This window comes from Tamandua tetradactyla, chromosome 2, assembly GCF_023851605.1.
Source record: "Tamandua tetradactyla isolate mTamTet1 chromosome 2, mTamTet1.pri, whole genome shotgun sequence".
NCBI lineage: Eukaryota > Metazoa > Chordata > Mammalia > Pilosa > Myrmecophagidae > Tamandua > Tamandua tetradactyla.
In genome coordinates, this window is record NC_135328.1 from 62,006,364 (window position 1) to 62,033,359 (window position 26,996).

The 26,996-nt window shown below is 37.0% G+C and overlaps 1 protein-coding gene and 1 pseudogene across 7 annotated transcripts in view; both read left to right on the plus strand.

Moving 5' to 3' along the window:
* UBAP2 (ubiquitin associated protein 2) overlaps nt 1-26,996 on the plus strand; it is a 169,616-nt gene that overhangs the window by 25,900 nt on the left and 116,720 nt on the right. The gene's annotated exons all lie outside the window — the stretch shown is intronic.
* On the plus strand, nt 16,947-23,749 carry LOC143673413 (ribosome-recycling factor, mitochondrial pseudogene; annotated as a pseudogene).

Here is a 26,996-nt window from a genome sequence, read left to right on the forward strand (position 1 = left end):
AATCAGCAATTCTCAATATCATCACATAGTTGCATATTCATCATTTCTGGAACATTTACATCGACTCAGAAAAAAATAAAAAAGATAACAGAAAAAGAAATAAAACGATAACAGAAAAAAAAAGATTTTACATGCCATACCCCTTACCCCTCGCCCTCATCTACCACCAGCACTTCAAACTAAATTTATTCTTAACATTTGTTCCCCCTATTATTTATTTATTTTTTATTAATTAAAAAAAATTAACACAACATTTAGAAATCATTCCATTCTACATATGCAATCAGTAATTCTTTTTTTTGTGTTTTTTTTAATCTTTTTTTTTGGTTTTAATTTTTTTTTATTAATTAAAGAAAAAAAATTAACACAACATTTAGAAATCATTCCATTCTACATATGCCATCAGTAATTCTTAACATCATCACATAGATGTATGATCATCATTTCTTAGTACATTTCCATCGATTTAGGAAAAGAACTAGCAAAACAACAGAAAAAGATATAGAATGATAATATAGAGAAAAAAATAAAAATGAAAATAAAATAATAATAAAAAATATATATATAAAAAAACACAAACAAAAAAACTATAGCTGAGATGCAGCTTCATTCAGTATTTTAACAAAATTACATTACAATTAGGTAGTATTGTGCTGTCCATTTTTGAGTTTTTGTATCTAGTCTTGTTGCACAGTCTGTATCCCTTCAGCTCCAATTACCCATTATCTTACCCTGTTTCTAACTCCTGCTGGTCTCTGTTACCAATGACATATTCCAAGTTTATTCTCGAATGTCAGTTCACATCAGTGGGACCATACAGTATTTGTCCTTTAGTTTTTGGCTAGACTCACTCAGCATAATGTTCTCTAGGTCCATCCATGTTATTACATGCTTCATAAGTTTATTCTGTCTTAAAGCTGCATAATACTCCATCGTATGTATATACCACAGTTTGTTTAGCCACTCGTCTGTTGATGGACATTTTGGCTGTTTCCATCTCTTTGCAATTGTAAATAATGCTGCTATAAACTTGGTGTGCAAATGTCCGTTTGTGTCTTTGCCCTTAAGTCCTTTGAGTAGATACCTAGCAATGGTATTGCTGGGTCGTATGGCAATTCTATATTCAGTTTTTTGAGGAACCGCCAAACTGCCTTCCACAGTGGTTGCACCATTTGACATTCCCACCAACAGTGGATAAGTGTGCCTCTTTCTCCGCATCCTCTCCAGCACTTGTCATTTTCTGTTTTGTTGATAATGGCCATTCTGGTGGGTGTGAGATGATATCTCATTGTGGTTTTGATTTGCATTTCTCTAATGGCCAGGGACATTGAGCATCTCTTCATGTGCCTTTTGGCCATTTGTATTTCCTCTTCTGAGAGATGTCTGTTCAAGTCTTTTTCCCATTTTGTAATTGGGTTGGCTGTCTTTTTGTTGTTGAGTTGTACAATCTCTTTATAAATTCTGGTTACTAGACCTTTATCTGATATGTCGTTTCCAAATATTGTCTCCCATTGTGTAGGCTGTCTTTCTACTTTCTTGATGAAGTTCTTTGATGCACAAAAGTGTTTAATTTTGAGGAGCTCCCATTTCTTTCTTTCTTTGTTCAGTGCTCTTGCTTTAGGTTTAAGGTCCATAAAACCGCCTCCAATTGTAAGTTTCATAAGATATCTCCCTACATTTTCCTCTGACTGTTTTATGGTCTTGGACCTAATGTTTAGATCTTTGATCCATTTTGAGTTAACTTTTTTATAGGGTGTGAGATACGGGTCCTCTTTCATTCTTTTGCATATGGATATCCAGTTCTCTAGGCACCATTTATTGAAGACACTGTTCTGTCCCAGGTGAGTTGGCTTGACTGCCTTATCAAAGATCAAATGTCCATAGATGAGAGGGTCTATATCTGAGCACTCTATTCGATTCCATTGGTCGATATATCTATCTTTATGCCAGTACCATGCTGTTTTGACCACTGTGGCTTCATAATATGCCTTAAAGTCCGGCAGCGTGAGACCTCCAGCTTTGTTTTTTTTCCTCAAGATACTTTTAGCAATTCGGGGCACCCTGCCCTTCCAGATAAATTTGCTTATTGGTTTTTCTATTTCTGAAAAGTAGGTTGTTGGGATTTTGATTGGTATTGCATTGAATCTGTAAATCAGTTTAGGTAGGATTGACATCTTAACTATATTTAGTCTTCCAGTCCATGAACATGGTATGCCCTTCCATCTATTTAGGTCTTCTGTGATTTCTTTTAACAGTTTTTTGTAGTTTTCTTTGTATAGGTTTTTTGTCTCTTTAGTTAAATTTATTCCTAGGTATTTTATTGTTTTAGTTGCAATTGTAAATGGAATTCGTTTCTTGATTTCCCCCTCAGCTTGTTCATAAGCCATTTGTTTTTGTTTCTGGTATGCTGCCAGGATGTAGTATACCAGGGTGTAGTAACACCCTGTTACTGCAATCCTTCAACTGTTTTCTGGATCTTTTAGAAATACGTTTCTGCCAGTTCTTGCTGTGCTGTTCAAAGCTTTTGTAACTTGATGGAGCCCTGATACATGTCATGCTACCATCTTGATGACAGTTGGGCTTCCAAATAACTTTTAATGTCCTGTAATGCTCAAGAGTGCTTCAGAAGTCATCTTTTCCATGGGAAGACTATGTGCGCTGAACAGATAACTTATGTCTCCCCTATTAGTCAAGCTTGGGTGTATGGTATTCAACCTTGTACAACAGCTGCTTGAGGTCTGACCCTGGGCAGCTGTGGATAATAAAAGTATCAGCTTTGTCAACTCCTGGCATGCAGGGTACAAGCAGTTGAAGTGCTTCAAATTCAGTCTCACAGTGCAGTTCCTTAGCACCCTAGCTGCTGCCTTACTCTCCCTGGGCTGGGGGTATAGTCTTACTCTTAGTGGCTGCTCTGGTCATCTCAAATTACTTGAGATACTTACTCCAAACAAGTCTCTTCTGTAGAAATGAATAAATGAATTGCCTCCACTGGAGGAGAATGATGGATATTTTCTTAATAGAGAAAAGCAAGAACACAGCTTGGAGGTTAAGCCAAAATAATAATCAACAGAACTTGTAAAAAAAAAAAGTTGATTTTTCTCACCAGCTATGAGCAGTGCAGGTGATCCCAACAGCAGTGATGCATTATAGAAAAGGAGGCCAAATTGGGATCTGTTCTAGTTTGCCAGCTGCGGGCATGGAGTATACCATAAACAGAATGGCTTTTAAAAAGGGGAATTTAATAAGTTGCTAGTTTACAGTTCTAAGGCCGAGAAAATGTCCCAGTTAAAACAAGTCTATAGAAATGTCCAATCTAAGGCATCCAGGGAAAGATACCTTGGTTCGAGAAGGCTGATGAAGTTCGGAGTTTCTCTCTCATCTGGAAGGGCATATGATGAACATGGTCAGGGTTTGTCTCTCATCTGAAAGGGCACATGGCAAACATAGCATCATCTACTAGCTTCCTCTCCTGGCTTCCTGTTTCATGAAACTCCCCGGGAGGCATTTTCCTTCTTCATCTCCAAAGGTCACTGGCTGGTAGACTCTGCTTCTTGTGAATGCATTGTTCTCTGCTCTCTCAGAATCTCTTCCATTCTCTAAAATGCTTCCTCTTTTATAGGACTCCAGAAACTTCTCAAGACCCACCCAAATGGGTGGAGACATGGCGTCACCTAATCCAGCTTAACAACCACTCTTGATTAAATCACACCTCCAGGGAGATGATCTGATTACAGATTCAGATATACAGTATTGAATAAGGATTATTCTGCCATTTTGTGAAATGGAATTTTGATTAAAACATGGCTTTTCTAGAGTCCATACATCCTCTCAAACCAGCACAGGAACTATTACTTATCTGTAATTGAACAGGTAGTCTTGCAGTATAGCATAGTGGTTAAGAGCACAGGCTACGGAGCCAGATGGCTTAGGTTGGAATCATGGCTTCACCACTTAAACTGTCTGTGAATCTCTGTGTGACCTAGTTTCCTATCTGTAAAATGTAGTAATCGTAGTATGTATCTCTGAGTGTTGTGGGGAAGGTGATTGATCTAATACTCTGTATTAAGAACTAAGAACAATGTCTGGCATGTTGTAAACAATATGTATTTGCTGCTGTTATTATCATTTTTTGGTTTTAGACTTGGGAATGAGTTGATGTCAATGCATTCTTTTTTATTAAATCACACAATATGCTTTATCCATTACTTTTGACAACGGTAGTTCAGACCTAACAGTCTGTGATAAAACTTTCCCGTACATCAGTAAATGTATTATTATTATTTTTTTTGCTTGGGCAGATACCGGGAAACGAAAGTAAATGTATTTTTAAAAATATTTTTAGAGAGATCCAGGCATAGATAATTCAACTATATTATACAATTGGTGTTTCACAGTATCACATAGTTGTGTATTCTACACCATGATCATTTTTAGAACATTTGCATCATTCCAGAAAAAGAAAAAAAAGAACTCATACAACACATACCACTTACACCTCTCTCTTATTGACTCACAGTATTTCAGTCTACCCATTTTTACCCTATATCTTTCCCTATTTGTTTATTATCCTTATTTATTTATTTATTTTACTTATCTGTCTATACCCTGGATAATAGAAGCATTAGATGTAAGGTTTTCATAATCACAGTCACATTGTAAAAACTGTATAGTTATGCAGTCTTCCTCAAGAATCAAGCCTTGTTAGTCAAGATGTAATGGAGAGGCTGGAGGGAACTGCCTGAAAATGTAGAACTGTGTTCCAGTAGCCATGTTTATTGAAGATGATTGTATAATGATATAGCAATCATACAGTGTGACTGTGTGATTGTGGAAACCTTGTGTCTGTCTGATGTTCCTTTTTTTTTTGTTTTTATTAATTAACGGAAAAAAAGAAATTAACCCAACATTTAGAAATCATACCATTCTACATATGCAATCAGTAATTCTTAACATCATCACATAGATGCATGATCATCATTTCTTAGTACATTTGCATCGGTGTAGAAGAACTAGCAACACAACAGAAAAAGCTATAGAATGTTAATATAGAGAAAAAAAATAAAAGTAATAATAATAGTAAAAAAAAAACCTATAGCTCAGATGCAGCTTCATTCAGTGTTTTAACATGATTATTTTACAATTAGGTATTATTGCGCTGTCCATTTTTGAGTTTTTGTATCTAGTCCTGTTGCATAGTCTGTATCCCTTCAGCTCCAATTACCCATTATCTTACCCTGTTTCTAACTCCTTTGGACTCTGTTACCAATGACATATTCCAAGTTTATTCTCAAATGTAGGTTCACATCAGTGGGACCATACAGTATTTGTCCTTTAGTTTTTGGCTAGATTCACTCAGCATAATGTTCTCTAGGTCCATCCATGTTATTACATGCTTCATAAGTTTATCCTGTCTTAAAGCTGCATAATATTCCATCGTATGTATATACCACAGTTTGTTTAGCCACTCTTCTGTTGATGGACATTTTGGCTGTTTCCATCTCTTTGCAATGGTAAATAACGCTGCTATAAACATTGGTGTGCAAATGTCCGTTTGTGTCTTTGCATTTAAGTCCTTTGAGTAGATACCCAGCAATGGTATTGCTGGGTCGTATGGCATTTCTATATTCAGCTTTTTGAGGAACCGCCAAACTGCCTTCCACAGTGGTTGCACCATTTGACATTCCCACCAACAGTGGATAAGTGTGCCTCTTTCTCCGCATCCTCTCCTCTGATGTTCCTTTTGTCTACTTTATCAACAGATGAGTAAGACATATGGAATAAAGATGGATAATAGGGGGAACAAATGTTAAAATAAACGTAGATTGAAATGGTAGTAATTGGTGAGGGGGATAGGTAAGGGGTATGGTATGTATGAATTTTTTTCTATGTTTTTTTATTTCTTTTTCTGGATTGATGCAAATGTTCTAAGAAATGATCATGGTGATGAATATGCAACTATGTGATATTGTAAATTACTGATTATGTAGAATGGAATGATCATATGTTAAGAATGTTTGTCTTTCTTTCTTGTCATATTTTTAAAAAAATTAATATAAAATAAAAAAAATTAAAAAAAGAAGGTAAGCCCAACAGCAAAAAAAAGAAGAAGATTCAAGACTACTAGAACACAACAGTTTCAGGTACTTCTCTCCAGCTCCTTCAATACACCCTAAACTAAAAAGGGATATCTGTATAATGCATAAGAATAACTTTCAGGATAACTTCTTGACTCTGCTTGAAATCTCTCAGTCACTGAAATCTTATTTTGTCTCATTTCATGGTCAAGAAGGCTTTTTCATTCCCAAGATGCTGGGTCATGGCTCATGCTTGGATGTTAGGTCTCATGTTGCCAGGGAGATTTACACCTCTGAAAGTCATGCACCGTGTAGAGGGGGAGGACAGTGAGCTCATCTGCTGTGATGGTTGGTGTATTAGTTAGGGTTCTCTAGAAAAACAGAATCAACAGGGAACACTTGCAAATAGAAAATTTATAAAAGTATCTCATGTAACTGCAGGAATGCAGAGTCCAAAATCTTCAGGGTAGGCTGTGAAGCCAACGATTCCTATGGAAGATCTGGACGAACTCCACAGGACAGGCTCACCAGCCGAAACAGGAAGAGCCTGTCTCTTCTGAATCTTCCTTATAAGGCTTCCAGTGATTAGATTAAGCATCACTCATTGCAGAAGACACGCCTCTTTGGCTGATTACAAATGGAATCAGCTGTGGATGCAGCTGACATGATCATGATTTAATTCTAGTCCTCGTCGCAACAGACAAGCCAGCACTTGCCCAGCCACCACTTGGCCAAGTTGACACATGAACCTGACCATGACAGTTGGGTTCTGGTGTCAACTTGCCCAAGCAATTATGCCCAGTTGTCTGGTCAGGCAAGCACCGGCCTGACGGTTGCTAGAATGATATTTCCTGGCTGGCTGATAAACTTGAAGGCTGGATATTACATCGTCAGTCAGGCTGTTGCATCTGTGGCTGATTACCTGAGTGATCAACTAAAGCATGCCTCCAAAACAAGATAATCCAATCAGTTGAAGGCTTTTAAGAAATCGGACAGTCTTTTTCACTGCTCCTTTAGCGAATGAGCCTGGCTTTAGCCAGTGAGCTTCTCTTGTGGAGTTGTTCCAGATTTTGGATTCTTCCATTTCCATGGTTGCATGAGACACCTTCATCAATCTCATATTTACAATCTCTCCTGTTGGTTCTGTTTCTCTAGAGTACCCTAACTAACACGCCTGCCAAGTTGGCTTAGAGAAAGAGGCCACATCTGGGCAACAGAAGAGTTCTCTGGAAGGGACTTGTGGGTATAATTATCCGTAAGCTTAGTTTCTCTTTTGTAAGAATGAGCTTTGTAGGGGTGAGCCCCAACATTGAAGGCTCAGCCTTTTGAATTGATTGTCCCCACTCTGATGTAGACCCATTCTTGCTAGTCAGTATAAAATAATCCTTGTGACACTGACTTTATGATTGAACAGTATCTCTGTGTTCTTGATGGAGACTTGATTGGTGGAATGTAAATCGTATATTTTGCTTTTCGTGGTTGAGCCATTAGTCCAATAAGTAAATTGTCCATGTTGTCTGGGTTATATTCTGTTTGAAAAAAAGGCATTCATTTTACTTTTCCTGAAATGTAAATCTATTTGATACAGTGAATGAGATACTTTCACATTTACATGTCGTCTTGCCTTAGCGAGAAATCTTCCAATCTTGAACATTCTGGGAACACCCCTTTCATGCTTTCAACAAAAGTATCTTTTGCATTCATCCAAAATAAAGTTCTAGAGTGTGTTTGCGTGAAGTTCATATGAAATAATGAAAGCAATGTATGTCTTCCATCAACTTAATGATCTGTTCAAAAAATGATTTTTTAAAATGTCTTTTGAAATTGTCCCTGTTCCCAGCATGTGATCAACAGGTGTTCTGTAATTTTCCAAAATTATCAGAGGTGTCTTTGTTTTTCTTTAAGGGTATGATATTACAGGGTTTTTACGTTAGTTTTACTAATAGTGTTTTTTGTATACTTTAAAGTTAGGGTCCTCTTATAATGAACTTGTGGTGCTTGCTTATGTAAGGTTTAATAGAAATGCTGTTAGCCAAACTACCTCAGCATAAATTCACTTGAAAAATCAGCTGTTTCACTGAGATATCTTATCTTCAAAGTCCTTGGAAAAAATAACAGTTACTAGAACTTAAGAAAAAAGGTATGACCCTTTTACAAAGAAGGTCTTTGTAGTTTAATCAAGCTGGTGTGCTTTACAGGCTTACTTCCCCCTTCAGTTACTACAGATATTTAGACTATTTTTTTAAATATATTTTAATTTCTTTTTTTATTAATTAAAAAAATTTACTAACAAAACATTTAGAAATCATTCCATTCTACATATACAATCAGTAATTCTTAATATCATCACATAGTTGCATATTCATCATTTCTTAGTACATTTGCATTGATTTAGAAAAAGAAATAAAAAGACAACAGAAAAAAATAAAACGATAATAGAAAAAAAAACTACCTCACATGCAGCTTCATTCTATGTTTTAATTTCATGTTAATTGTGAGGTGTAGTGAAAACATTACTTTGTTGTTTATTATAGAAGGAAAGAGAAAATATCTAGGTCTCCATGCCCTTTCTTACTGGTAAAAATTTTGGAATTTTTCCCTAGATCAACCATTAACTTTTTTGCCTTCTGTATTTGCATTTTTTTTTTTTAACATTTAGAAATCATTCCATTCTACATATGCAATCAGTAATTCTTAACATCATCACATAGATGCATGATCATCATTTCTTAGTACATTTGCATCGATTTAGGAAAAGAACTAGCAAAACAACAGAAAAAGATATAGAATGTTAATATAGAGAAAAAAATAATAATATAGTAAAAAAAAAAAAGGAAAAAGAAAAAAAAAGACAAGCAGACCAAAAAAAAAAAAAAAAAAACCTATAGCTCAGATGCAGCTTCATTCAGTGTTTTAACATGATTACCTTACAATTAGGTATTATTGTGCTGTCCATTTTTGAGTTTTTGTATCTAGTCCTGTTGCACAGTCTGTATCCCTTCAGCTCCAATTACCCATTATCTTACCCTGTTTCTAACTCCTGCTGGTCTCTGTTACCAATGACATATTCCAAGTTTATTTTTGAATGTCGTTTCACATCAGTGGGACCATACAGTATTTGTCCTTTAGTTTTTGGCTAGACTCACTCAGCATAATGTTCTCTAGGTCCATCCATGTTATTACATGCTTCATAAGTTTATTCTGTCTTAAAGCTGCATAATATTCCATCGTATGTATATACTACAGTTTGTTTAGCCACTTGTCTGTTGATGGACATTTTGGCTGTTTCCATCTCTTTGCAATTGTAAATAACGCTGCTATAAAAATTGGTGTGTAAATGTCCATTGTGTCCTTGGCCTCGTGTCCTTTGAGTAGAGACAGCATATAGATGGGTCTTGTTTTTTAATCCATTCTGCCAGACTATGTCTTTTGATTGGAGAGTTTAATCCATTAACATTCAGTGTTATTACTGCATGGATAGTACTTTCTTCTACTATTTTGCCTTCTGGATTTTAGATGTCATATCTAATTTCCCTTCTTTTTACCTTTACTCATCGTCTTCCTTTCTACACTCTTCTCCACACCTCTCTCTTCTGTCTTCATATCTGTCTCTAGTGCTCCCTTTAGTATTTCTTGCAGAGCTGGTCTCTTGGTCACAAATTTTCTCAGTGCTTTTTTTTCTGAAAATGTTTTAATTTCACCCTCATTTTTGAAGGACAGTTTTTCTGGATATAGAATTCTTGGTTGGCAGTTTTTCTCTTTTAATAATTTAAATATATGATCCCACTGTCTTCTCGCCTCCATGGTTTCTGCTGAGAGATCTGCACGTAGTCTTATTGGGCTTCCCTTGTATGTGATGGATTGCTTTTCTCTTGCTGCTTTCAAGATCCTCTCTTTCTCTTTGACCTCTGACATTCTGATTATTAAATGTCTTGGCGTATGTCTATATAGATCTGTTCTCTTTGGGGTACTCTGCACTTCTTGGATCTGCAATTTTAAGTCTTTCATAAGAGTTGGGAAATATTCAGTGATAATTTCCTACATTAGTTTTTCTCCTCCTTTTCCCTTCTCTTCTCCTTCTGGGACACCCACAGCATGTATATTCGTGCGTTTCATATTGTCTTTCAATTCCCTGGGTCCCTGGTCATATTTTTCCATTTTTTCCCCTATAGTTTCTGTTTCTTGTTGGATTTCAGATGTTCCATCCTCCAGTTCGAAATCCTATGTTCTGTCTCTCGAAATCTACCATTGTAGGTTTCCATTGTTTTTTTCATCTCTTCTACTGTGTCTTTTATTCCCATAAGTTCTGTGATTTGTTTTTTCAGACTTTCAGTTTCTTCTTTTTGTTCTTTCCTTGCCTTCTTTATATCTTCCCGCAATTCATTGATATGCTTTTTGATGAGGTTTTCCATGTCTGTTCGTACATTCTGAATTAATTGTTTCAGCTCCTGTATGTCATTTGAATTGTTGGTTTGTTCCTTTGACTGGACCATATCTACAATTTTCCTAGTGTGATTTGTTATTTTTTGCTGGCGTCTAGGCATTTAATTACCTTAATTAGTTTATTCTGGAGATTGTTTTTACTTCTTCTATCTAGGGTTTTCTTGCTGGATGAATTTGTTGTCTATCTATTCTTTGACATTCCGTTCAGCTTTATCTGGACCTTTAGCTTAAGTTTTGTTTAACAGAGGAGAATTTTTCAGTTCTTGTTTCTTGCCGTGCTTGTGTGGTGCCTTCCTCCGACACACACAGTTAGGGGGGTCTACTTAGATATTATATACTCCAGCTAGATTTTTCCAGACCAAACTGGCCTCCCATCAGGACGAAAGAGTCACCTGCATTGGTTTTCCCTAAGGGTGAGACCCAGTAGGTTGAAAGACTTTCCTGTGAAGTCTCTGGACTCAGTTTTTCTTATTCTGCCCAGTATGTGGCGCTTGTCTGACTGCAGATCCCACCAGCGTAAGATATTGGTTGAGGGTGTTGATTATGATAGTCTAGTTTTCATGGTGGTTATTTAAGCACAAATCTGTGGTAATAGCAGTTTTAACGGTACTGCTGATTATTTTGATAACTTGTGCTTTTGCTTTGTCTTAGGAATTCACTGCCTTCAGAAATTTTGTGTAAAATCAGTATAAGATTTGTCTGTTAAATCATACATCCTGTATTATTTGCCAGAGGAGTTTGGTGTTTCTTCTCCCTGTGCTGTTTTGTAAAATCCCAGTTTTTATATTGAAAGGTTTTTTTGCTGAACATCTTAAGCATTCGGACAGTTTTGATTATCAGGAATTTAAGTGTTTGAACATTTTAGTGTTAGGGTTTAGAGCCATATTGTCAGAAAATTGTTTATGCATGCATCATTGTCAGCGTGTCCTTAGTTAATTATTTATAGCCTAATCACCTAGTCATTTACATATGGGATTTTTTTTTCATATGGGATGTTTTGACTGAGAATTGATGATTGTAATGGGGATTAAAGAGTTAATGTTTATACTGAGGCAGTGGATTAGTAAAATTTCAATGATTTGAAATATAAAGAAGCGTTTTTGGCTTTCTTGATGAACATGTAAAGATGCAGGTATATCACACAAAACTAACATTTGTAAGGCTATCAAGGCTAAAAGTCCTATTTGTGAATTAAAAAAGCAAACCATAGCATTCATGAATTTGGGTAAATATTCATTCCTGTATATGCAGGTTTTCATCACCAGATGGCACTCCTCATTTTGGTATGTTTAATGTACCTAGATTATTTTCATCAACTCAGTTCAAAGATGAGTGAGAAAGGAATTACATAATTCAATTTAAAAAAGGACTGTTTGGAATTCTGTAAATACAAACTACAAATAATTTATTTTAAGATTTTTGCTCTAGGAATACCACTCAGCTGGGCAGGTTTTGATTGGATGCTTAACTTTAGATACTTAGGATAAAATTATAATGGTGGAGGTGATTTTAGAAATAATCAAGTAGTCCTTGACTTCAGAAATATTAATACAGAATGCAGTTAATACCACTCAATTGTCATTTAAAATATTTTTAATTAATTTTTAAATTAGAAAAAATATATGACAAGAAAGAAACACAAACATTCTTAATATATGATCATTCCGTTCTACATATATAATCAGTAATTCACAATATCACATACTTGCACATTCATCATCATGATCATTACTTAGAACATTTGCATCAATTCAAAAAAAAGAAATAAAAAGACAACAGAAAAAAATTCACACATACCCTTTAGCCCTCCTTTTCATTGATCACTAGCATTTCAGTCTACTAAATTTATTTTGACATTTGTTCCCCCTATTATTTATTTTTATGACATATGTTTTACTTGTCTGTTGATAAGGTAGATGAAAGGAGCATCAGACACAAGGTTTTCACAGTCACACAGTCACATTGTGAAAGCTATATCGTTTTACAATCATCTTCAAGAAACATGGTTATTGGAACACAGCTCTACATTTTCAGACATTTCCCTCCAGCCTCTCCATTACATCTGGACTAACACAGTGATATCTATTCAATGAGTAAGAATAACCTCCAAGATAATCTCTCGACTCTGTCTGGAATCTCTCAGCCATTGATAGTTTATTTTGTCTTATTTTGCTCTTCCCCCTTTTGGTCGAGAAGATTTTCTCAATCCCTTGATGCTGAGTCCCAGCTCATTCTAGGATTTCTGTGCCTTGTTGCCGGGAAGGTCCACACCCCTGGGAGTCATGACCCACGTAGAGAGGGGGAGGGTGGTGAGTTTGCTTGTTGTGTTGATTGGAGAGAGAGGCCACATCTGAGCGACAGAAGAGGTTCTCTTGGGGGTGACTCTTAGGCCTAATTTTAAGTATGCTTGACCTGTCCTTTATGGGGTTAAGTTTCATATGAACAAACCCCAAGATTGGGGGCTTAGCCTATAGCCTTGATTGTCCGTAATGCTTGTGAGAATATCAAGAATTCAACTTGGGGAAGTTGAATTTTCCCCCTTTCTCACTTTTCCCTGAAGGGGACTTTGGAAATACTTTTTTATTCACTGTTCAAATCACTCAATTTGTTGGAGCATCACTCTGGACAGACCCACAAAATCTCATGTCCTACTCAAGGTTCCATGTACTTATGGTGTTCAATTAAGGTGCCTACATAAGTTATATTAGGAAATGCACTAGTCAAAATATAAATTTTACCAAATAAACATTAAAAGAGGGAATTTAATAAGTCGCTAGTTTACAGTTCTAAGGCCGAAAAAATGTCTCAATTAAAGCAAGTCTATAGAAATGTCCAATCTAAGGCATCCAGGAAAAGGCATCTTGATCATTGGTTCAAGAAGGCCGATGAAGTTCAGAGTCTCTCTCTCTTAAGTGAAAAAGCACATGGCGAACACAGTCAGGATTTCTCTCTCATCTGGAAGGGCACATGGCAAACACAGTGTTATCTGCTAGCTTTCTTTCCTGGCTTCCTGTTTTATGAAGCTCCTCGGGAGGCATTTTCCTTCTTCATCTCCAAAGGTCGCTGGCTGGTGGACTCTGCTTCATGGTGTGCTACAGCATTCTCTGCTGTCTCCGAATCTCTCATTCTCCATAATGTTTCCTCTTTTATAGGACTTCAGAAACTAATCAAGACCCACCCAAATGGGTGGAGACACGTCTCCCGCAATCCAATTTAACAGCCACTCTTGATTAGGTTACATCTTCGGGGAGATGATCTAATTATATACAGTATTGGATAGGGATTATTCTGCCTCTACAAAATGGGATTTTGATTAATACATGGCTTTTCTAGGGTACATATATCCTTTCAAACCAGCACAGTCACTATCATTATACACTAGTGCCTATAATCCAGGCATTCCTAAATTATACCATCTCAGTCTTTATCGTCTATCTTTCTTTCTGATTTCATTTGTGCCCCTAGCCCTCCTCCCTCTATCATTCTCACATTCAGCTTCATTCAGTGTTCTAACATAATTGTGTTATAGTTAGGTAGTATTGGGGTATCCATTTCTGAGTTTTTACAATCAGTCCTGTTGTACAATCTTTATCCCTTCACCTCCAGTTACCCAGTATCTTACTCTATTTCTGTCTCCTGATGGTCTCTGTTATCAATAAAATTCTACAATTTTATTCGCTAATGTCAGTTCATATCAATGAGACCATACAGTATTTGTCCTTTTGTTTCTGCCTTATCTCATTCAGCATAATGTCCTTAAGGTCCATCCATGTTGGTATATACTTTATAACTTTATTCTGTTTTACAGATGCATAATATTCCATCGTATGTATATACCACAGCTTGTTGAGCCACTCTGTTGATGGACATTTTGGCTGTTTCCATCTCTTTGCAATTGTAAATAATGCTGCTATAAACATTGATGTGCAAATGTCCGTTTGTGTCTTTGCCCTCATGTCCTCTGACTAGATACCTAGCAATGGTATTGCTGGGTCATATGGAAATTGTATACTTAGCTTCCTGAGGACCCACCAAACTGCCTTCCGCAGCAGTTGTACCAGTTGACATTCCCACCAACAGTGGATAAGTGTGCCTCTTTTTCCACATCCTCGCCAGCACTTGTCGTTTTCTGTTTTATTGATAATGACCATTCTGGTGGGTATGAGATGATACCTCACTGTGTTTATGATTTGCATTTCCCTAATAGCCAGGGAAGTTGAGCATCTTTTCATGTGCCTTTTGACCATTTGTATTTCCTCTTCCGAGAAATGTCTATTCATGTCTTTTGCCCATTTTGTAATAGGATTGTTTGTCTTTTGGTTGTTGATTTGAACAATCTCTATATATATGCTGGATACTATACCTTTATCAAATATATTGTTTCCAAATATTGTCTCCCATTGTGTAGGCTGTCTTTTTACTTTCTTGACGAAGTTCTTTGATGCAAAGTATTTAATTTTTAGGAGTTCCCATTTCTTCCTTTCTTTCTTCAGTGCTCGTGCTTTGGGTGTAAGGTCTGGGAAACCACTTCCTGTTAAAAGATTTATAAGATATTTCCCTACTTTTTTCTTCTAACACTGTTATGGTCTTAGATCTGATGTTCAGGTCTTTGATCCTTTTTAAGTTAATTTTTGTGTAGGGTGTGAGATATGGATCCCCTTTCATTCTTTTGCATGTGAATATTCAGTTTTCTAGGCACCATTTATTGAAGAGACTGTCCCAGGTCAGTTTTGTCCCAGGTGAGTTGGCTTGACTGCCTTATCAATGATCAATTGTCCATAGATGAGAACACCATAGAGTTTTAAAATGCAGAGTTGTGGACCCTAATGTCAATTGTGAATTTGTTTTTTTCTAGCTTTTGATTAAAGTGAGAGATGCGATTATTCCTTCCACTTGTATACTTAGGGGTCATTGTAGGGTTATTAATTGACCTAATTTAAATATTGTTGTGATTCAGGGAGTAAGGAGAGAGTCTTCTGCCTATGTCTAATTGTGTTATTTTCTTTCTGTTGTTGAGTTCTAGGAATTTTTGAAATATTCTGGATACTAAACCCTTATCAGATAAAAGGTTTCCACATATTTTATCATATTTTATAGGTTGTCTTCTCACTTGTGTGTTTGTTTTAAAACATTTTTTATTGTGAAATTGGGCATATATATGAAAAAGCAGTAAGTTTCCAAGTATATTTTCATAAGTTGTTATAGAAGAAATTTCAAAGTTTGCTATTGGTTGCAGTTCTACACGTTCAGGTTTTTCCTTCTAACTGCTCCAAGATACTGGATACTAAAAGAAATAACAATATAATTCAGCACTCATAATCATTTGTTAAATCCTGTCTTCTCTGTTATGACTCCACCTTCTCCTTTGATAGTTTTCCCCATCTTTAGGGGTTGAATTGATTGTTGCCTTTGCTTCTGAGACTATCAGGAAATCCCGAAATGGGGAAATTGAATATTTCCTCCTTTCTCTCCAGTCACAAAAATACATGCATTGTGATGTACACATACAATGAACTACTGAGCTGGAGCAAGAAGGAAGTTGTGAGGCAAGCAACTAAGCAAGTGAACCTTAAAGACAGTATGATGAATGAAATGGCAAAAACAAAAAGACAAATATTATCATGCCTCACTCATATGGACTAACTGTAATATACAAACGTGGAATATTTCCTCTTTTCTCTCCACAAAAAAAAAAAGAAAATACTTTTTTTTATTTTGTGCCCAAATTACTCTGGAATGTATTGGGGCATCACACTAACCTGGACAAACCAACAAGATCTCATGTCCTATTTAAGATTCCGTGTACTTAACGGTGTTCAACTAAGCTGACCATACAAATTAAATTAAGTAATGTGCCACCCAAAATATAAATTTTGCACCAAATAAACACCTCTCCCTTTGGTCTCACACAGAAGTTGAAGTTTTGAAATGCAGGCTCTATCATCCTTTACCCTGTATTCTCATTTACCATAGCCCTGTCCATATCAGCTTCATTCATGTTTCTAGTCGAAGTCTGATCACTTTTTCAATTTTTAAGCAGTTGCCGTATGGGTACTGCTAACTTTCATAGTTTCAGAGCTCTAAGTCTGAATTTTTGGTGCCATGTAAATACCTGAAGTTTCTGGGAATGGCCAGGTTATATACAAACAGTTTGGTATCCCAGAATTTAGAAATAACAGTTACAACTCCTGAATATATGTGACTGCTATAAGAGCTTACAATCTATGCCATGTTACAATAGTTCCCAACCTGATAACCCATGGTTTTGACTTCAATTCAATATGTATTTGTGTATTACAAATATTTTGTGTATTACGATTAGCCCATATGAGTGAGGCACGATAATATTTGTCTTTTTGTTTTTGCCATTTCATTCAACATACTGTCCTTGAGGTTCATTCACTTAGTTGTTTGCCTCACGACTTCATTCCTTCTTGCTCTAGCTCAGTAGTTCATTGTATGTATACACCACAGTTCCCCTTCCTTCCCTCAGTCTTTGTACCCTTAGGCCCCATTTATCTATATTTTCTTTATTACACCCAAGTGTTTTGGGTGTAAAATTTAGGAAGCTACCTCCTATCCTATTACTAGGTCTTGAAGATGTTTCCCTATATTTTATTCTAGAAGTTTGTGGTACTAGTTCCTAAATTTAGGTCTTTGATCCACTTTGAGTTAATTTTTGTATAGATTGTATGGTAAGGGTCTCTTTCATTCTTTTGACTGTTGATACCCAGTTCTTCCATGTCCATTTATTGAAAAGACTATTCTGTCCCAGTTCAGTGGATTTGTGGGCCTTGTCAAAGATCAGTTGACCAGAGATCTGGTGGTCTATTTCTGCACTCTCGATTTGATTTCTTTGGTCATCACTTCTTTCTTTGTGCCAATACCAAGCTATTTTGACTGCTGTGGACTTAAAATAAGCTTTGAAATCAGGTAGTGTTAATCCTTTTACCTCTTGTCCCTTGGTGCAGTCATGACCAAGCATACTCACCTCTTTCTTTCTGTCCCAATTTCTCCATTTTTTCATCTGGGATATCCTTAAATAATGTAGAAGACTCTCCTTGGTCACTGCACCCTGGAACTGCAGTCCCAGTTGTTTTTCTTTTACTTCTCTCATTTCATGGAGCAGGTGTGAACTCACCCTATCCTATTCCACTATCTTTCTGGAAGTCTTGTGTGTTCTTTTAAGAACACACATAAATAAATAGAACCATAGTACATATTTGTTAAACGTTTGTCCTGGAGTATGTTTCTGAGATTCTTTCAGCATGTGCATATTAATTCATTTTCATTGTTTTGTAGTATTCCTTTGTAAGGATACATTGCAAGCTGTGTTTGGTTTGTTTCCTTGAATATTCTTGCACATATCTTATGGTGCAGAAATGAAAGACTGTTTACCAGTGTGTAATTGTTAAGCCATATGGTATATCTGCATTCTCCTTCATGAAATAATGTCAAATATTCATACAGAGTTGCTGTATCACATTATACTTGAGTAAGCAACAAATGAGTTCTTAAAAATTCAGTCCTATCAGTATTTGGTATTGTCAGATTTTTAAGTATTTTCTAACCCTGGGAGTTTTAAAGTGTATGTCTCTAGTTTTAATTTCCATTTTCTGATAACTCATTAGATTGGACATCTTTTTTTTTCCCCAAAGAGAGGAAGTTTATCACTACTCTTGTAGTGGGAAAGCAGCTGGCCTAGCACCCTCAAATCTGTCTCCTCAAACTGTAGCAATTCAGATAGTTTTATTAGAGAAAAGATGAGAGTTTAGGTCAGTGAGCACAGCGACCCCAAATGATGTAATTACAGGTAATCCAATTATTGAGCACATGCATATTGATTACATGCTTGGTCACAGGTAAGAAAGTGGAGGACTATCACAATGAGGTATAAGTGACTTGTAGGTCAAGGTCTAAGGTACAGCGCATGTCCAGCCAACCCCCCTAGCTAGATCCAGTCTTGGGCATCAAGGCAACCCTGGACTTGGGGTGGGCTAGTTCTGGGTGGACCCGGGACTTTTTTTAAATTTTTTAATTTAAAAAAATGTTACAATCGAACTAAAACATTAACATATATAATCAATAATTCACAATATCATCACTTAGTTGCATATTCATCATTTCTTAGAACATTTGCATCAATTCAGAAAAAGAAATAAAAAGACAACAGAAAAAGAAATAAAACGAAAACAGAAAAAAAAAAGATTATACATACCATACCCCTTACCCCTTGCTTTCATTGATCACTAGCATTTCAAACTAAATTTATTGTAACATTTGTTCCCCCTATTATTTATTTTTAATCCATATGTTCTACTCGTCTGTTGACAAGGTAGATAAAAGGATCATCAGACACAAGGTTTTCACAATCACATAGTCACATTGTGAAAGCTATATCATCATTCAATCATTTTCAAGAAACATGGCTACTGGAACACAGCTCTACATTTTCAGTCAGTTCCCTCCAGCCTCTCCATTACATCTTGGATAACCAGGTGATATCTACTTAATGTATAAGAATAACCTCCAGGATAACCTCTTGACTCTGTTTGGAATCTCTCAGCCATTGACACTTAGTCTCATTTCACTCTTCCCTCTTTTGTGGATCCAGGACTCTTCATCAATAAACACTAGAGGCTATCTTCAGTGGCACAAGATACCAAAATATCTTTTAATATATTGATTGGCTGTATGGTTTTCTACTATGACGTGTTCTGATCAACTCCTGTCCATTTTTCTGTTGGGTTATTTTCTGTTTCTTCTTGATTCATGTGCTGTTATGCACACACCTTTTGTAGAGCTGGGGAGCACAGCAGCGATAGGGGAGGGAGGTGCAGAATACTGACGCTGCCAGAGTGTCCAGGCAATACCTTCCCCCGGCTCACCCAGGTACCTTCTGGGCCTCCCACTGCCACTGCCATTTTATTTTTCCTCTGAGGCAGGGGGCAGAGAGAACTCAGGGTGTATGCTGTTGAGTGCACAGTAGTATTAAAATTCGTTTTTGTGATTGAGTTTGATTGCTTGTTAACTGGAGTGTTTATTTGCCTTATTTATAAACAAATGTGTAATAGGTATGTTCATATAAGTTCTTATTAAATAATAAGTTTTGCTATTATGTGCAATTTTTAGGTTACTTGAAGGGTCTGAGAACATATTGGTTGGGTAAAATGATGTCCTAATTAGTCACAGAAAACACCAGACCTTTAACATTATCGTGCTTAATTGACTGGGTTTGTACCTTCTCAGCTGAACGTATGTAATGTGTTGATTAAGTTCAAGAGTAAATGTAAGCTCTTGAGGGCTGTAGGGTATGAGTTTTCCCCTACTTTTTCCTTTGGGAGCAAAGCAAGTAGGTTTTGGTCTAAAGGGATATTTTAACTTCTTAGGGCTGCTCAAGCAAATACCATTTTAGAAAAATATTTTTATTGATAAAACATCATAAAACACAAACATTCCTAACATTCAAATGTTCCATACATGGTGTACAATCAGTGGCTCACAATATCATCATATAATTGTATGTTTGTCACCGTGATCATTTTTTAGAACATTTGCATCACTCCAGAAAAAGAAATAAAAAGAACAAAGAAAAAACTCATACATACCATAGCCCTTGCCCCTCCTTTTCATTGACCACTAGTATTCCATCAACCCAATATATTTTACCTTTGTTCCCCCTATTTTTTATTTTATTTTATTTTATTTATTTATTTAGCTTGGACAGGCACTGTGAATTGAACCTGGGTCTCCGTCATGGCAGGTGAGAACCCTGCCACTGCGCCACCATTGCCTGCTCTTATTTGTTTATTTTTTTATCGATATTTTATACTTAACGTCTCCTTACCCTAGATAAAGGGAGCATTAGACACAGGATTTTCACAATCACACAGTCACATTGTAAATGTTATATCTTCATACAGTTATCTTCAAGAAACAAGGCTATTGGAACACAGCTCTGCAGTTTCAAGGACTTCCCTTTAGCCACTCAAATACACCATAATGCATAAGAATAACCTCCAGGATAACATCTTGACTCTGAAATCTCTGAGACACTGACACTTTATTTTTTCTCGTTTCTCTCTTTCCCCTTTTGGCCAAAAGGTTTTCTCTAACCCTTGATGCCAGGTCCCCACTCATCCTGGGATTTCTGTCCCACATTGCCAAGGAGATTTACACCCCTGGGAGTCATGTCCCACATAGCGGGGGGATGGCCTTGGATTCACTTGCCTGCCAGCTTAGAGAGAGAGGCCATATCTGAACAACAAAAAAGGTTGTCTGGGGTGACTCTTAGGCCTGATTTTAAGTAGGCTCAGCCTATCCTTTGCAGGAATAAGTTTCATAGGGGCAAACCCCAAGATCAGGGGCTCAGCCTATTGATTTGGTTGTCCCCACTACTTGTGAGAGAATCAGAAATTCTCCAAATGGGGAAGTTGAATCTTTCCCCTTTTCTTTCCATTCCTCTAAGGGAATCTGCAAATACTTCTTTATTCACTGTCCAAATCACTCTGGAATTTATTGGGGCATCACACTAACCTGGACAAACCAACAAAATCTCATGCCCTATTCAAAATTCCCTGTACTTATGGTGTTCAACTAAACTGACCATACAAGTTAGATTAGGAAATGTACTACCCAAAACATACATTTTGCACCAAATAAACTTCTCTCCCTTTATTCTCACACAGAAGTTGAAATTTTAAGATATGGACAAGAACATCTTTTATCCACTCTTCTGTTATACCTTAGTCCTATCCAGATCAGCTTCATTTATATCTCTATTCGATATCTGATCACTTTTTCAACTTTTTAAACAGTTTCTGTGTGGGGTACTGCTGACTTTGATACCTTCAGAGCTTTGACTGTGAGTCTCAGGTGTCATATAACTACCCGAAGTTTCTGGGGAAGACCAGGTTATAAACAAACTGCTCAGTATCTCGGAATTTAGAATTAACAGTTACACCTCCTGAATATATGTGACTGCTGTAAGAGCTTACAATCTAGGACCCTTTTCAATAAGCCCCAACCTGATAATCCATGCTCTCAAGTTCAGTTCACCCAGTTTTTATGTTATAGTTAGCCCATATGAGTGAGGCATGATAGTATTTGTCTTTTTGTTTCTAACATTTCACTCAACTTGTGGTCCTTAAGGTTCATTCATCTAGTTGCATTTAAAAATGATCACACCCCTAGTATCCTGGGCGGTAGCGGGATACCCTACTTAACAGGAACATCTAATGGAGGTGTTTACAAAGATTGACTTCAGTCATGGCTTTGGGATTAAGATGCTTCTTCTTGGCCCACCCTGCCTTTTGCAACTCCCTTGTAGCCTTAACCAGACCTGTTTCAGAAGTTACGCTGAAGATATTGAGAGAAAGACAAAATGACCATAGACAATACGTGGCTTATCCAGCTTTACCAGTCCTCCATTTTGTTACCAAGAAAGCCAAAGCCAAAGGAAAAGGACAGTCTCAAACCAGAGTGAATATTAATGCTGCCTTGGTTGAGGATATAATCAATTTGAAAGAGGTAGATGAAGAAATGAAGTCTGTGATGGAAATGCTCAAGGATAATTTCAATAAGACTCTGAATATAAGGACCTCACCAGGATCCCTTGATCATATTACTGTGGTAACTGCTGATGGAAAGCTTGCTTTAAACCAGATTGGCCAGATCTCCATGAAATCACCACAACTGATTTTGGTAAACATGGCCAGTTTCCCAGAGTGTACAGCTGCAGCTATCAAGGCTATAAGAGAAAGTGGAATGAATCTGAACCCAGAAGTGAAAGGAACACTAGTTCGGGTCCCCATACCTAAAGTAACCAGGGAACACAGGGAAATGCTGGTGAAGCTGGCCAAACAGAACACCAACAAAGCCAAAGACTCTTTAAGGAAGGTTCGTACTAATGCAGTGAATAAGCTAAAGAAATCAAAGGACAAAACCTCAGAGGACACCATCAGGCTCATAGAGAAACAGATCAGCCAAATGGTTGATGATGCCGTTGCAGAGCTGGATAGACATCTGGCAGTGAAGACGAAAGAACTCCTTGGATGAAAGTCTACCTGAAGCCAGCAATGCTGTAGAGCTCAGTTTCTGGGAATATTATGAGTGGCAAATTGAGACCTCTCTACCCCATCTGCACAGAAGGCTGAAACCTGCGCTGTTGTTGCTCGTTGTGAGGCCTCGCCCTCCAGTGGGACACCCAAACTAACTCTTTCTCTTCCTAACCTCTATCTGCCCCGTTCTGCTCTGGACCTTCTGGCATGGGTGACCTTCAGAGAATACCTGCAGAGGCCTTTACTCAAGGTGTTGTCTTGACTATGACATAGCCAAGAGACTAGAACCATTGGTGGGCTTAGTACCACCTGTTCCTCATCTTGGAGACCTTCTTTCAAACAAGCTGACAGGCCCTATCCCCAGCTTTGAACTGTGCTTGGGCTGATGTGGCCTTCACCTATCCTTTGCTAGGGGCCCATTTTCACTCAACTATAAAATCTAAATAAATTGGAAAGAATAAAAACCACAAAGGAAAAAAAAAGTGATCAGAGAGAAACAAGTCCCAGAGAAAATGTGGAGAAAGAGACGTACCTGTTCACTGATGGTAGGGAAATGAGAGGTGCAGCCCACTGGAGAACACTGTGGTGGTTCCACAGGAGGCTAGGGGTGGGTTTGCCATATAATACTGAAACCCCATTGCTCCGAATATACTTGAAGAAACTGAATATGGGGACACAAATGGACATTTGCACACTGGTGTGTCTGGCAGCAGTGATCATCAGCCACAATGAATGAAGGCGGCCCAAGGGTTCAACAGCAGAGGAATGGAAGGGGGGACTATGGTGTATACATACGGTGGACTACTGAGCTGTGCAAGAAGAAATGAAGTGGTGAGGCATGCAAGTAGATGAATGAACTTGAAGAGTTGTATTTTGAATGAAATGTCAGGAACAAAAAGACAAATATTATTATGCCTCAATTATGTGGACTAACTATAATGTAAATATTCGGTGAACTAAAAGTAAATACCATTTATTGGGTTGGTTTAAAATGGGAATTTATTTGCTCATGGTTTTGAGACGAAAATAAATCAAAGTGATAATTCTTTCTGAAGAATGGTGTTCTGGCTAGCCTTGGTCCTTGGGTCCTCTGTCACATGGCAATGCACATGGCAGTCTCTTCTGGCCTCTTGTTCTCTTCTAGATTCCCTTGAATTTCAGCTTCTTGCTTCTTTGGCTTTTTTTTTTTTTTTTTTTTTTACTGTTTGTATTTCATTGGGTTCATAAAAGACTCAGATAATAGGATTAAGACCCATCTTGATTGAATTGCATCATACTTTAAGTAACGTAACCTCATCAAAAGGTCCTACTTACAATGGGTTCACACCCACAGGAATGAAATAAATTTAAGATCATATTTTTGTAGGGTACATACAGTTTCAAGCTGCTATACTCCAGTGTATTTAGGAACAGCCAGCCAACATCATTATACTGTAACTTCACAAAATTCTGTTAAGATGTCAAAAACACTCTCACCCAGAGCCTTGCCTTTTATAAGCATTTGAGTAACTGTATCCAGTGGTGATTTTGTGTATCTTTATTGCTAACTCATGGCTGTCAGTGCCGTCTTGCATGTTGGAAATAAAGTCATCAGTGCCTTTGAGTCTAATCAGGTTAGAGAACCAAGTCCAAAACCAAAGCTTATACTTCAGAAATCTCAAGAATCTTGAGAATCTTAATTCAGAATTTTAAGAATCTGTTTCTCAAGTACTGTTCCTGCTACCAAAAGTTGTATTAGTAGTGTTCTCTAGGTAAAACAGAACCGATAGAATGGTTATATCTATAAGTATATTATATAAATATTATGAGTTTTTTTATAGGAATTATTTCATTGACTGTGAGTATGGGCATGTCCAAATTACATAGGGCAGGTCATAATCTGGAAACTGTTTTTTTTTGATGAATTCCCTTCAGCTGGCTGGCTAAAGTAGACAAGGAAATTCTCCTTTCTCACTGTTGAAATCATTGCTTCTTTTAAGGCCCTCACCTTCCTCAGTTAATTGTAGATTTAATCAGCCATAGATGCAATCAATTTACTGATGGTTTAAATCCTTGAAATAGCCTCACAGCAATAATCAGGCCAGTGCTTGCTTGATCAAACAACTGAACACCATAACCTCACCAAATTGACATGTAAACTAAACATGTCATTCAAAAAGATAGTGGGTGTTGGGATTTGCCTCTATGAAACTTCTTCCTACAAAGGATAGGCTAAGTCTACTTACAATTATGCCTAAGACTCACCCGCAGAGGACCTCTTGTTGCTCAGATGGGCCTTTCTCTGTAAGCAGCTCAGCATGTCATCTCACTGCCTTTGCCCACTATGTGGGACATGACTCCCAGGGGTATAAATCTCCTTGACAACATGGGACAGACCTCCTGGGGTGAGCTGGGACCTGCCAGCATGGCATTGAGAAAGCCTTGACCAAAAGGGGAAAGATAGAAATGACGCAAAATAAAGTTTTGTGGCTGAAAGATTTCAACAGAATTGAAAGGTTGTCCTGGATGTTATTCTTATGCATTATATCAATATCCCTTTTTAGTTTATGGTGTATTGTAGTGACTGGAGGAAAGTACCTGAAACGGTTGAGCTGTGTTCCATTAGCCTCGATTCTTGAAAATGATTGTATAAAGATACAGCTTTTACAATGTGACAGTGTGATTGTGAAAACCTTGTGTCTGATGCTCCTTTTACCCAGGGTATAGACAGATCAGTAAAAAAAAAAAAAAAGGATAAAAAAATAAATAAATAGTAGGGGCATAAGGGGTAAAATAAATTGAGTAGATTGAAATACTAGTGGTCAATGAGAGGGAGGGGTAAAAGTATGGATGCATGAGGTTTTTTAAATTTATTTTTCTAAAATGGTGCAAATGTTCTATGAATGATCATGGTGATGAATACACAACTATGTGATGATATCGTGAGCCACTGATTGTACACCATGTATGGACTCTTATGTGTATGAAGATTTGACCATAAAAATGTATTTTTTAAAATGCCATAAAGGTAAGCATGAGTCCCAGCCAATCTCATCTTGCCTTGTAATTGACACATTATACAGTCTTCATAAAAAATTGCAGGCATGTACTTTCCTTTATGGCCAAACATTACTGAGTCCAGATTCCTGAACCCTTCAACATATTCCAAAGCCATAAAGCCTAAAAATAAATAAATAAAATAAATGATGGTGTTCCCTCCAATCTGCGGTGAGAAACTGGGTCTCTTTAGCATGGTGGTTTAGTGTTTCTGCTCTGCCAGCAATTGCTGCTGTGAAATTGTAAAATGTGTTTTACTGATGTTATCCTCTGTTGTCTCATTTAAACATGGTTAAGTTCATAAAGCACAAAACAATGCGTATTGGATGAATTACAAGATTTTGTTCCAATGTTTAAATTAGCAGATATAGTTTTAATTTTGTCTGAATAGGGTTACCCTTAAGATTTGAATCTATTTTTGAACTCTGTTAAATTATTTGAGAAGCATTTTTAGCCTGGGAGTCTGTGGACCTTGAGGGGATGGGGTGGAGTTACATGTGGTGGGCTCGTGGAGAGGTATGGGAAATATAAACTTAAAATTTCACGTAGAATTTTGCGTGGATATGCATTTTTTTAGGAGAGGGTTCATTGTTTTCACCAGATTTTCAAATTAATGATCTAAAAGGTTGAGTCACTGTATTAGAGGGAAATAAAACTTTAATGAAAACTTTTATTTTTACCTTTAGCGAGGTTGCAAAACACAAATCTGGCTGTGTTGAACGTAGAAACCTGGAGAGCATTCTTTAGAGGAGGGATGTTTTCAAATATGCATTGAAGTTTTAAAGGTTCAGGGAATGGATAGATACATGTACAGCGCTTCACCAGCCAGCATGAGCCATGCGTTGAAGGAAATAGGTTCTTTCCAGTTTAAAATTCAAATCCTTTTTATTTTCTGGGACATTTGAAGAAGGGATCTGTTCGTCTTAACCCAAATTTCCCTTGATTATTCAATTAAGTTCTTGAATTTATTTTTTTTAATTTCAGAACGTTTCAGAACAGTTTTAATAGGGCTATAGTTTGATTCCATTTAGCACATTATTTTGTATGTGAAAATTTCACAACAATCAAAATATTTAACCACGTCCCACATTAAATGACCAAAACAGATGCCTTCAGTAGAAAACCACTATGCCAGAGCTCAGTACCTTACACATTCTTTTTCATTGTAATCACACAAAACAATCACAGAAACAGTGCCCCATAATTTCCATTTCTGGCAGAAACCAGGAAACATATCATACATAGATTCCAAAATTAGTGTAAGAGTTGATAAAAGCACCTGAGAGTCTGTGGCTATATAGGAAGAGCCATGAGGGGAAGTTCCTGAATTTTTTATATTTCATTTTCTTACCTGGTTACATGTCTGTTAGTACCACTAGATAGT